The sequence below is a fragment of the Alnus glutinosa genome, chromosome 8 (genome assembly GCF_958979055.1).
Source record: "Alnus glutinosa chromosome 8, dhAlnGlut1.1, whole genome shotgun sequence".
NCBI classification, from domain to species: domain Eukaryota; kingdom Viridiplantae; phylum Streptophyta; class Magnoliopsida; order Fagales; family Betulaceae; genus Alnus; species Alnus glutinosa.
This window is the reverse complement of record NC_084893.1, coordinates 9,314,157-9,324,920: the sequence shown is the minus strand read 5'-3', so window position 1 is coordinate 9,324,920 and position 10,764 is coordinate 9,314,157.

Sequence of the window (10,764 nt, the reverse complement as noted above, 5' to 3'; positions counted from 1 at the left end):
ATCTGAAGTCTATCTTAGGGGTTGGCCCTAAGGTAAATGATTCCATTGAAGACCCCTTCAAGTAGGTGACCTGGTTGGGAGGTGTTCGTGTTAGGCTACACATTATAGTGCAAGGTACAACCACTACATCAGGGGCATGCGAGTGCTACTACTTTGTAACTAGTCTTGTTTTCTGAATAGTGGATATCCTGGATTTGGCTACCCCGGAGTGGTTTTTCTCTTATTGAGTTTTCACTTCATTAACAAAATTCTTGTGTTGTTTAAATTCCGCATTGATATTATTTTGTTAACACTTTGTGCACACACACACACTTGTTTATATTTGAAGTCAATTTAATTTTTCAGTTATCTTTAGCACTCATGCATTGCAATTGTACATCTATAAATATACATTGAATAGAACATTACTAGTATCACTTAAACCATTTTCAAATCATATTTCAAACTTTTTGAAGCTAGAAGAGCCCCAGAAATAAAGACTTCTTTAAATGCACATCATTGTTGCGATCCACGTTCATAAGACTTTCAACCAAGGCTCTACCTGTGCAGTTAATAATTTTCTGTGAAGACTTATTATTGAAAATGAAAGCAATAAAGCAAGAGTTCAAGAACGGAAGGAGCAAAATAATACTCTGTTATTATATCTCAGAAACAAAGCTGTCTATATATACAAGATTAGAAACCATCTCACCTGTAAAACTAATCTAATTAACACGCTAACAATCCAGCTCCTATGCTAACTTACTGTCATGACTAATTAATAAACTAATAATTTACAAATAAATTGTTAATGTCTGACACTTATTCCCATGATTCTACAGCATAAGTGCATCTTTTTTTTTTTTTTTTTTTTTTTTCCTTCCTATTATTCTAGCTTTTGTTAGAGACCCAACCCTGATTCTACTGCACAAGTACATTTAAAGTATCAGAGAGCTTCCTGGAAATCCTCTTCGACGAGCCCACCTTGTTCAACTACTACAATGCTCACCACGAGAACGACAAACACGTGTTGTTGATCATAAGAGATAGCAAGCTATGGAGGAAGTTGAGGCTGCCGTGCTTGAATATCGATTAGTGTTACCAAGAGGAGCACCACTTTTTGACGCTTTTGTCGATGGAAAATCCCGATGGGTGTACCCATTACACGCTTTCTAGACGGGTAGTTTTGATGGGCACCCCCACTTGTACACATTATAGGAGCTGTTCGCTGAGCTTATGTACAAGTTCTTGGTTTGGTTATGATTAGGTCTAGTTGATCTTGTTAGACTCACTTCCGAAATGGCCTCGACTTCCAAGGCTAAAGGCGTACATTCGTGAATGCAAAGATATGGTGTCCTTGTCCAACGAAGAAGAAGGATCACTGCAAATCTTACTTTCCTTCCGAAATTGTCAAATGCGTGAGAGAACAACATACCACATGGCCAAATACTAAAATAGTACAACCCTTTATTGTGAGAACAAAAGAGGGAAAAAAAATTAATAAAACCACATGTGAAGTGCATGTGATAGGTTGACCATCTGATTTAACGAGGTTGACCGACGGAAGGAGGGTTTTGGTAAGTAAATGGTAGTTCGATGCGGTCGGGTCGTGAGAGTGTAAGTTCATAGGGGTATACTGATAATGGGCGATAGTTCATGGGGAAAAAATGTAATTAGCCATATTAATAAATATATACGAGTTGAGCCCTAACAAGCGAGTCAAGCCTTATATGAGCTTGTTCACGAACATTAATCGATTCGAGCCGAGTTTATACAAGTATGTATCGTATAATAATTGAGTTTAGTTTTGTGGACATGAACGACTCATTTAATAATCGAGTCGAGCACGAGCTAAGTTTAGTCGAGCCGAGACCGAGTATGTTCATGACTAGCTTTGTTCGGTTACACCCCTAGCAAAGGGCCATCCTTCCCAAGAGCCGTTTGGTCCCGTACACTCATCAGCATGCTTTGTTTCATAGGGAGCCATACCCATCGCGTCCTGTAAGTGAACATATGGCCTTTTTTTTGGTTTATTGTAGAAACTTTGCGAACTACTTTGCCCGATACAACTGACTACGTTTCCATGTTTTGACCAATAGCTAGCATGTCTGTCAGAAGGCCAAGGGGTAAGAACAGTAATAAGAGGTTGAATGAAATGGTTGACAGGGGTGATCCCATCCATATAGAAATACAGGATGCCATGCGGCACTTGTAGGCGAAAATGCCTCATGGTGGTCAAGGAAGATTAGTGAGATGGTCCTCAACCATTGAGACCTCCATTATGGTTGTTGGACCCAGGTCTAGCTAAAATGAAGCTGGTGTTAGAAACAATGTGAAGGTACGACTCTTATTGTTTATGTATATTATGTCACTTGCTACAAATAATGTGACAGGTTTGACCGTAGTTTTCGTAATTACTATGTCTCAGGTTGCCTTCAAGTTGGATTTGGATCACGCATCGCACATGAGGGACTTAAGACATACAATGAGTCATAATTGTTACAGGATTTGCTCCAACCTGAACATATTGCACTAAAAAATTTATTTTGAAGGCATTAATAGTGCAGATTTGGCGGTAGTGGCCAATGCTCAAGTTGAGGTGAGGGCCAATGTTCCGAAAGGTGTTTGTCGGGAACAATGGCCTGCGATATGTCAACATTTGAAACCAACACGTGGAAGGTAAATATATCTTATTTTTATAAGATTTGGATATACCTGTAAGAAATCTAATGAAGATTTTATTTTTTGTTGAAATTTTTCAAGCTCGGTTTAGCCGTAATATGGATAATAGAAGCCTTTTGCTAACAAATCACACTGATGGCACCTCATCATTCATCAATGTTATTCATAACAAGGTAAGAATTTTATAGTATTACATTATCGTGATGTTCTTCAGTGTGACCATTAATTATGTGTATTTTGTGTAGACAAAGTTAATTGCTAGTAGGCCCAATGCTATCGAACTTTATAGGGACACCCACACGAAAAAGGATGGGATTTTTGTGAACCAAGATATTGGGAGGTTATTTGTAAGTAAATAAAATGTTTATTCATAATGAATATGTATAATTGACAATCGATTGAATTATTTTGTTAAGGTTTATATGGCTTGTGCATAATGAAATGGAATCAAGAGCAAAGTCTGACAACATGAATTGCAGCCAATAAGAAATAGTGTCACAAGTGCTAGGTGCCACACTGAGGACATGTTAGAGGATTGGGGTATGGTATCATACCTAACCAGTTAAGTTTATCTTGACCGTGTTCCGACGTCTAGTTTGACAACCATGATGAATGCAGGATCAAACAACAAGAGACTGACAAAAATTGGAAGAGGCACTAAACAAATAGGCTAGGCTACAGGAAGATCAAGGTAAAATGCGGGCAAAGATGAGGAAGAATGTTGTGCAAATATCGACCTAAATAAATAGGTAAATAATTGTATGTTTACTCGCAAGTGCACAAGATCAAAACGATAGTATAGAAAGAAAGTACAAGATTATTCCCACGAGGATTAGTATAAATTATGCTTAAAGAGTATTTCCGAAATAAATATTTTGAATGAGATGAGATAAAATATTGAATTGAAATAATAAGAAGAAAATGTAGGGATTCAATATCCACCACTAATCATACTCAATTAAGATTCACAGTATACACAATGCTACAATCAAACATGATACTTAATGTTTACCAACCTAAGGGCAAGTCATCTACTCCTTAGGCTATTGATCTCCCTAAGCAACGAATTAGGCATGTAATCTACTCTAATTCTTTTCTTTCTCAAAGGATTTAGCATGGCATCTACTAAGTTGTTCTTTGAGAAAGCATAAAACTATGGGGATCGACAAACACATGAAGCCTAGAGCATGACATCTACATCCGGCTTTCCATGTTGATTAATCCAAGAACTTGTGATAGAGTTTTTTCGTTACTCTATTATGCTCAAAACTTAGACACCCAAATTGACATAAATAACAAATCCATACCACATGCATATGATGATCAAGCATAAACATGTGAGGAATTCAATAAAACTAGAAATAATCATGTTAAGCATCAATATATATATTGTAGCAAGGCAAATTGAAACCTTAAAGAGAAATGATTAGGGCTTTAATCCAGGCCTAACTAAAGTATTAGGTACACATAATTCGAATGAAAATCATCCTCATAAGAAAATAACAAAGAAAAGAGAAAAACTAAAGAAAACCCCATTCTTGAAGTACCCTTTGATCATTCCCAAAGCTTGTGTGTTTTTCTTCAATGTTTAGAGGCATATTTATAGGGATTAAAAGAACCCTAGAAGCCCTAGGAATCGTAGAAAAATTGAAAATTAGTCTCCTAGTGATGCCGGGCAGAACAAAGATTATTCTAATAGCGTATGATAGCAGCAGAAACTATGAATTGAATATAGAAAAGGGAATTCAGGAAGAGAGAAAATAATAAATAGGGAAGAGATAACCCCTAATTGCTCGAAATAAACAAATAGAGAGATAACTCTGAAAGACTTAAAATTTAATTGATACTTCAAAACTTGATTGCAAAATAATACAAACCTGCCTTTATATAGGCAAAGTTTGAGTGCTTTCCGAGGAGAATACTTGGAGAAAAAGAAAGAAATAAAAATACACAAATAACTGTAACCTTTAAGATAAAACAAAATATTTGTACAGAAAGTAAAATATATTATTCTAAAAATAATCTTCAAATATTTTGTTTGATTCTTTCCATTCTCAGGTTGATCTTATTCAAGAAATAATTTTCAAATCTTATGCATGATTTTCTCCTGCATCAGTCTCACCGAGTTGGAAAGAATTCATCCTCGAATTCGAATCATCTTTGCCTCGATCTTTTGGATGTTCGATCAATTTATTCCATCTCGTATTTCTTAATACCAAAATAACTTGAAACTAGAAGATAATCAAGTTGCAACCCATCACAGCTTGATTATGAATATTAGATATGAATTTTCTCACAACAACTTAAAATAAATCAATCTTCTCAAGTTTTTCATTTATTTTCTCCAATTCACACTCCATAAAAGTCTTCAAAGAATTATCAATTCTTTCTTTACCACAAAAATTAAAATTGTCATCCAACACGCCAAAACCAACATCCAAATTATTACTAGGAGAATTTGATAGAAAATTTTCAATCCCAAGAAAATCAACAAAACTAATTTCCTCATTACTAAACTGAAATCTCTCGTTATGTGGACTTTCATCAAACACATGGTAGTCATTATTTTCTTCAATAAATTTTATTGCATCAACCATAAAACTTACCTCTTTCAATAAATCCTCTTCATCATGATAGATGTCATAAATTGGTGGAGAATTCCAATCTACAAAATATTGACAAGGATCTTCAACGTCTTCTTCATATTGAAACTCTTCATCAACAAATTTTTCATCCTGCCCACGTTGTTCCCGAACTAGAATAGGATTGTGACACGGGTTCTCGAAATTAGATTCTGAATCGCGACTATCAATATTGCGATACATCTCCATGTTTTGCGACGCTAGACGCTGGGTTAACTCTACAACTTGATTTTGTAAGTCTTCAATCATTATCTCTTGTACACTGCGTTCATGGTAGGGAACTTCCTCATTCAGAACTTGTCCATGCCAACCATGACCACTAGTCATAAAAATTCACCCCAAGAAGACGCTAAGCTCTGATACCAACTGACGCCGGGCAGAACTGAGATTATTCTGATAGCATATGATAGCAGCAGAAACTATGAATTGAAGATAGAAAAGGGAATTCAAGAAGAGAGAAAATACCAAATAGGGAAGTGATAACCCCTAATTGCCCCAAATAAGCAAACAGAGAAATAACTCTGAAGACTTAAAATTTAATTGATACTTCAAAATTTGGTTCCAAAATAATACAGACCTGTCTTTATATAGGCAAAGTTTGAGTACTTTCCAAGCATAATACTTGGAGAAAAAGAAAGAAATAAAAATACAAAAGTAACCGTAACCTTTGAGACAAAACAAAATATTTGTCAAAAAGTAAAATATATTATTCTAAAAATAATCTTCGAATATTTTGTACGATTCTTTCATTCTTGGGCCGATCTTATTCAAGAAATAATCTTCAAATCTTATGCTTGATTTTCCTCTGCATCACCTAGTCCAATTAGGAGAGGGACAACTCTTTCCGAGGAAAATGATTGCTGTCTTGTACTGTACGCACGCGTGCGCTCGAGCCCGAGGGAAGTGTACTTGAGCGTGTAGGAGAGGGACAACTCTTTCTAAGGAAAATGATTGCTGCCATGTACTGTATGCACGCGTGCGCTCGAGCCCGAGGAAAGTGTACTTGAGCGTATTTGCGCTCGAGCCTAGGTGATGAGGCGCTCGAGCATAGGTGCGCTCGAGCCCTTGGCTGATGTGTTCGATCCCATGACTGCCAGTATGCTTCCAAAGTGTCTTTTAAGCCCAATTTCCACTAGAATTCTTGCATCTATCATATAAAGCCATGAAGCATAAAAACAAACAAATTTAAACAAATAACAATGCTAAGGAATTAACATATGTGAGTTAAGGGGCTAGAATGTGCAACATTCGATGCTTATCACACCCCCAAACTTACATATTGCTAGTCCCTTAGCAATACAAAATAGAAAAGAAACTGAAAAACAACAAGATAAATCATTCTTTCATGGGATGTACAATTGCATTTAGCGTATGTAATAAGCCTTTTAAACCCCTATGACTCCCTAGTGGACGAGTGAAGTCTCGTGAGGGTTTGCCAGAAATGATACCCATAAACATTTGTTCCTACCATGTTATTCTCAAGAATACAGGATAATAAAAATCGTGGTTCTCATTCATTAGCAAGCTTAACAAAACAAACTCCATCTGCACATTTTTAGGAAATTAAAATCAAGCTACTAACATAGCATTATGAGATATCACAAGATTCAACTAGTGTAAAGTGATCTTAACACATAGTCATGAGGTTTCAAAAACTAATCTCAATTATGAGTGGTTCAATACTCAAAATTGGCTGGACTCCCCTTTGGATAAAACAACCAAGGCATATTTTTTTTTTCACTATTTATATATATATATATATATATATATAGGCTGTGCAGTGCTTAGCTCCCTTAAGCTTTTTAACTGACCCATGTATCGAGCTTTAAGCCAATGGCTCCCAAACCAGATGATTTTAGGGCGTTAGATGTAAAGACATCCCAAATGGCTTACCAACTCGAGTAAAAAAGGCAACGAAGCCAAGCTAGCCATGTTATCAATCAAACGACGCTTCTACCTTTTGACACGAACACTCATTGCTTAATGAGGCAAGATGTCCGGTTACTCAATGAAAAGCTCAAAGTGATATATATATATATATATATATATATATATATATATATATATATATATTCCTTCAATAAGTTGCCCAACGGCGTTCAAGATATTTACAACAGACATAACTTGATTTCAGATTTCAAACCTCGCAACCCATGTGCTAATGTGCTTGTAATAATTAAATTGAAACATGTAATATCTCATGTTGCCAAAGAAAGTAACAACGCTCTAAATTCCCTAGTCAAGTGATCATGTGTTCATCATGTTAAGCTCACCAATGAAATTCAAATCACATTTTTTAGATCAACCAAAGTCTTAAAAATAACATGAACATGTAATTTCAAAAATATTGGAAAAAGTGTGTGTGTTCCCATACCCACAAACTTGAATTACATATTGTCCTCAATGTGTAGAGAAAATGGAGATACCATACCAGGGAGATGAGAAAACTGGTTGGACTAGGTATGGCTCATAGCATACCCCCAAATTTGAATGCTAACACATTTTTCTTGAAAAACAAAACTACAAAAGCAAAACAAAGGAAAACTGAAAATGCGAAAAAAAATAAAAAAAAATTGAAAATAAAACAAAAATAAAATCAACATAATTTTTTTAAAAGGATATGGCCGTTTCAGTGCATGATGTGGCCTCAATACCACTAATCGGTGCAGATGCGCTCGCGCCTAGACTGAAATACGCTCGAGCGCAGTTTGTGTAGTTGTTGACCACCATGGTCAGTGTTGAGCCTAGATCCCATTTTCGGGTCTCCTTCTTGAGCCTTCGATAGTCAATATAGTCCCTAGTTGGCCTTGCTTCATCCCCAAGGAGAATTTTGTGCATACATTTGGATGGGCTTATGCCTTTGATGTTGGTAATAGTCCACCTTAGTGCAATCTTATGATTTCTAAGAACCTTTAAAAGCTTCTCCTCTTCCCCCAAACTTAATTCTAAAGCAATTATCACCAATAGTGTCTGATTGTCTTTTAGGTAGGCATATTTCAAATGGGCTGGAAGCTGTTTCAACTCTAAAACTGGTGCTTGGACAATAGATGGAACAAGAGTAGTATTAGCTGGCACAAGCATTTCAAAGGGAGGTGCAGACTCACTTGGATAAGGTGGAGAGGCTTCAAGGAATTGCACGGCTTCATTGATGTCATCAATAACATCCTCAAAATCTGGCTCGATTTCTTGCCTCGTGAAACTGTGAGTGAGAGTGGCCTCCATTGGATCAATATGATGTACATGAAACACTTCCTCCACAGCATTTTGAATTACACAGGCATGAAAACAATCAAGATTATCTTGGGCTAATTTCAATGCTTTAAAAAATTTTGAATTCTATTTTCTCCCCATTCACCTTCATACTCACAGTACCTTTTTCCACACAAATTTTAGTATCTGTAGTTCTCATAAAGGGTCTTCTCAAAATAATAGGCAAAGGCAATGGCATCAAGGATTCTTCCATATCTAGCACAATGAAATCAGGAGGTAAGATAGATTAATCTACCTTGACTAGGACATCTTCCAAGATACCTCTCGGTCTTTTAATGCTTTTGTCTATCAATTGTAAGGTGATCGAGGTTGGTTGGAGCTCCCCCAAACCCAATGTCTCATACACATTGTATGGCAGCAAATTGATACTTGCTCCCAAATCTAGCAATGCACGATCAAAATGTTGGTCACCAATCCTACAAGGAATAGTGAAACTACCTGGATCTTTCAACTTTGGTGGCAACTTTTTCAATAGCACCACACTTACCTCTTTTGTTAAAACAACTTTTTCATGATCCTAACATTCCTTTTTATAAGTGCAACAGTCCTTTAAAAAGTTAGCATAAGAAGGAATTTATGGAATTGCATCTAATAAATGAATGGTTGTTTTAACTTTTCTCAAAGTCACTATGGGAAGGGTGGTGCATTCACCTTCTCCTTTTCGTTTACCTTGGAAGTTGTGGCTTCAGTTGGAGATGCTAGTATTGTCTCATAAGTTCCCACCTTGTTATCAATGGTCTTCCCACTTCTGAGGGTTGTCACAGCCATGAGTTGCTCGTGACCTCTTGGATTGGGTATTGTTTAGGATGAAAATTCACCCCTCTTTCTTTGGCTTAGCTCTTTGGCCGACTGCCCCACTTGTGCTTCCAGTCTTTAAATAGCTTGACTTGCAGTGGCCTTCAGCCTTTGAATAATTTAAGGGATAATTACACTTTACCCCCCTATTTTATCAACGGGGTGGCGATTTAGCCTCCAATGTACCAAAATTGTTAGATCACCCTCCCAAACTTGCCAACGTGTGGCAAATTTTTACTTTTTGTCCACTCGCCCATCTGTTTGGACGGAAAGTTGGTCATGTGCGTTGCAGGTGACCATTTAATGCATTTTCCCTTCCAAAAATACCCCCAACCCCATCAGCTTTTATACCCACACATGTTTGCGTGAAAGCTTCTGCAAACTCTCTCTGTCTCTCTCACTCTCTCTCTAAACTTTCTCGCCGGCTAGCTAGTAGCGACCCAGATTCCAGAATGGCTGAAATTGTAACGGACATGATGGAGAGTAACTGGACAACCGCAAAACCACTAGTTGACTTGAAGCAGATTGGATGGGCAGCGTGGCTAACGACAAAAAATGGCTAGGCATGAGAGTTCTTACGAGCTGGCGAGCGCGAAGAGCCTGAAGAGATTTCCGAGCTAAGATTGCAACCATTGCGGGTGATTGCTAAGCCATGTAGCTTTTGCTTCTTCGTCTACAGGTCTCGTGTGATTGTCGTTGGAGAAGAGAGGAACAGAGGCAATTGAGACCACTCGATCAATGGGAGGAGATGTGGATCATTGAGATTGGTTTGTAGCAGATGTGAGATGATAGACCTAAAAATCACGGAAAAGAATCAAATATATAAAAACTTTGTTCGTGAAAAAGACATGCAATTCATGGGTGATTATTTGTTTCTCAACTTTCTCTGAATATTCATGAAGAAGAGAGCCACCTGCGCTCCTTAAGAAGCATCATGAGGTACGTGTAAGAAGTTAGGGTTGGGAAGCCATGCAAAGTGAAGAATGGCAAAATATTCCCTACACATTGTCTCATATGTGTCCCTCACCCACTCCCTCACTCACCTATAAATACCGGCATCTCCCAGTCGCCACTTCACATCAAAACTAAGATCGCATGCGGTGGATTGTGGAAGCTATACCCTCTCTCTCTCTCTCTCTCTCTCTCTCTCTCTCTCTCTCTCTCTCTCTCTCTCTCTCTCTCCATCCATAGCAAGAGGAATGCTCTTTATTGTTGGACTCCTGGTCATAATTGTTGTTCTTGTCCTAGTCCACAAAGCTTCCAGTGCCAACGATAGTCATGATCACCACTGTCCTCCTTCATCTTGCGGCAATATCCACCAATCTGCAGCGATCAAAGGTACAATGTTTTCGACAGTATATTACCCAAGTATGTGTACAGACGTTTATGATCAAAT